Source organism: Petaurus breviceps, unplaced genomic scaffold (assembly GCF_028583685.1).
Source record: "Petaurus breviceps papuanus isolate PSGF00001 unplaced genomic scaffold, PetGlider_PUasm1.0 140, whole genome shotgun sequence".
In the NCBI taxonomy this organism is placed as follows: Eukaryota; Metazoa; Chordata; class Mammalia; order Diprotodontia; family Petauridae; genus Petaurus; species Petaurus breviceps.
In genome coordinates, this window is record NW_027185698.1 from 44,050,997 (window position 1) to 44,054,032 (window position 3,036).

Genomic DNA, 3,036 nt, shown 5'->3' on the forward strand with positions numbered 1-3,036 from the left:
TCTTTGCCTCCGTTTCCTCATCTGTAAAATGGGGATATTAATCACACTACCAACCTTGAATGGCTGCAATGAAGAAAAGGATTTTGGAAATCATAAAGGGCTCTAGAAGCATAATTTGCTATTAAGAGTGCCCAGTATAGGATCTTGCTCACAGTAGGCATTCAGTAAATGTTGGTTGAATTAAATTAATTCTCCCTCCATACTCTCACCTGGGAAGTGATTTCAGACCTTTATCTCTTCTTGCAGGCACTATCACAAATTTCCTAATGGATACCTTTGTTTCTAATTTCTCCCCTGTTTGATCCATCCTAGAAACTGCCTATGATCAGGTCCTACCATGTCATTTTCCTGTTCAGAAACTTGTAATAAGACCCCTTTGCCACTGAGATAAAACTAGACTCCTCTGCCTGGCATGGAAGGCCCTCTTCAAGCCTCCTCCACCCAACTTTTCCAGCCATGTTTCATACACCTCCCCTGCACATACTGCTTTCCAATCACGAAAGTGTTTTCTCTTTCCTTTGCCCTTTTTATCATACTTGTGTACATATCATACTCCCATGTTGGACCGCAAGCTCCCTGAGGGCAGTTTTGGTTTTTTTTTTTTTTTAAGCTTTACATGCCCAGTACAGAGCATACTAGCTGCTTATATGTTAAGCTGAATATGGATTGTCTCTGGCTACTATTAAATGCAAAAAAAGAAAGAAAGAAAAAAGTGGGAGACAATACTTTTAAACTATCAGCCATTGGATCTTAATGTAAATAAGTTCATAAGCATTTCCAAATCTAACCCCTCAACGAGAGCAGTTTCCTAAATGGAAAGAAGGGGGTTAGACCTGGCCCTCTAGTGGGTATCTGGGGAGTTTCTAGGACCCTACCCCAAGCCTTGAAGGCTGCCTTACCCTATTTCTTCACTGCCTTTTCTCCCCTCTCATTTGCCTCTGTGAGGGCAGAGTCTGGGTCTGTTCTAACCTGTGGATACCCCAGTGGTACTCAACACTGAGCTCTGCAAACAGCAGCTGCTTGATGAATAGTGGCCATCCTGGTATATGTCCCCTCTTCCCTTCACGGTCCCTCCCCCACCCCCACAGGTGCCTAAACTAGGCTTGTCTGTAAGCAGGCCATGGAAGAAACAGATTGCAGACATCAACAATCAGGCTTGTGCAGCATAGAGATGCCCAATCCCGACACATCTTCTGGCCCATCTTGTGTGTCAGTCAGCAGACATGGTCTAGCCTGGGCACACACCACTTGGCTCCAATCAGCCCAGGTTAGCTCCGGTCTGGTCAGCACTCCTCCCAATATGCCATTACTCTTGCATCGGAAGCAGCGTTTTTGTCTGGGATGGAAGAAGGAAAAACAAGCACATCAGCAGAGCGCCCATCCCCTCAGCCCAGGAAGGTGTCTGGCACTTTCCTTCCATTTCATTTTGCCCCTGTCATCTTTCTCTCTGCTCCCTTCCCCCCCACCGTTTCTTCCTGTCCTTTATCAAATGAAGCCCCAAGTTCTCACCCCATGGGACACACTGGGCCAGGCATGGGCAAAGGAGGGCTCTAAGATCAGAGATACAGCCAAATAAGGAACTTTAAACTGTTCATATCACACATGTGGAAACAGGCATCTACAATGGAAAGCATACTGATAGGACCCGAGTTCAAATCCCATCTCTGCCACTGACTACTGGTGACCTTAAGCAAAGCAGTTCATCTCCTTCAGCCTTCTCCCCTGTAAAGTGAATGGGTTTGACAAGATGAACTCTTAAGGCTTATGGGAGTGAATGTTGAAAACTAAAAAATATATTAGAAAAAAAAAAGATTAACTCCAAGGGCCCTTCCTGCTCTGCCTTGGATCCTACCAAGAGAGGGGAAGGGGCTTGCTGGAGGTCAAGCAGGTAGTAAGTGGAAGAGACAGGTCCTGTGACTCACTGTCTGCTGCACTTTGGTTACTCCCAAGGACTTATTTCAGCCTTTGAGGAGTCTAGGATTCTCATTCTCTCTGTCCCCTTTCTCTGTCTATCTGTCTCCCTCTCAGCTCAGACATTGCTTGTTCTAAAGACTTTCCTACCTCTGACATGCCATTTTCTCAGGACCCACCTGTTTCTGACATTCTGTGTTCTAAGGCCTCTCCCAGCTCTAACAGTCTATGGTTATAGCATTCTAACTGAGTAGAAAAGATCCACGAATGATAATATGTAATCTGGTGTCAAAATACATGATACAATCAGAGTCATAGGAACTTAGAAAGTTATGTGGGTCATAAGAAGTCGAGGAAAACTTCCTCAAGTAGGTAACATTTGAGGTGAACCTGGAAGGATAGGTAAAGAGAAGGAATGGGGGGAGGGGGGGGAGGATTCCAGGCAAGAGAAACAGCTCAGCCCAGCCCCAAGTCAGGAGCTCTCTTTATGGGCTTTGCTCAACCAACCCAGAGACTTGTCACCTGGGATACCCATACTGTGGCCTCCTGATGACAATGAGACTGTCTGACCCTGTTGCCATAGGGTTTTAAATTTTAAAAAAAAAAGGCAAAAAGCAGATTGAATGCCTTGGAATCAGCAAGGAATCAGGAAGATTCAAATCTTATAACCCCAGAAGTTATAATTCAGATCTTGAGGAAAACAGCTGCCATATAGTGGGGAAAATTTTAGACCAGGTGTCAGAAACCCTGGGTTTGAGTAACAAAAGGAATTCTCATTTATATAGGGCTTTAAGAATAATATAGCATTTTCCCACATAAAAACCTGTGAGGTAAATTTTACAGAATTATTATCTTCATTTTGTAGTCAAAGAAACTGAAAGTCAGAGATAAAATGACGTGCCCAGAGTCATCGTCCATGAGAACCAAGATTCAAGCCCTGGCCTCTGGTGATTCCATTCTTTCCACCAAAGCAAGCGTGCGCACACACACACACACTCACACTCTCTCTCACTCTGTCTCTCTGTCTCTGCCTCTCTCTCTCTCTGTCTCTCTGTCTCTCTCTCTCTCTCTCTGTCTCTCTCTCTCTCTGTCTCTCTCTGTCTCTCTCTGTCTCTCTCTGTCTCT

General features: G+C 44.8%; 1 long non-coding RNA gene across 2 annotated transcripts in view; it reads right to left on the minus strand.

Annotated features, from left to right (window-relative positions):
* Nucleotides 1–726: 726 nt before the first annotated feature.
* LOC138148424 (uncharacterized) overlaps nucleotides 727–3,036 on the minus strand; it is a 10,341-nt gene continuing 8,031 nt past the window's right edge. For both annotated transcript variants that reach the window (XR_011165059.1, XR_011165060.1), the window contains one exon: nucleotides 727–1,336. This is a non-coding gene — a long non-coding RNA (uncharacterized lncRNA). The remainder of the gene's footprint in view (nucleotides 1,337–3,036) is intronic.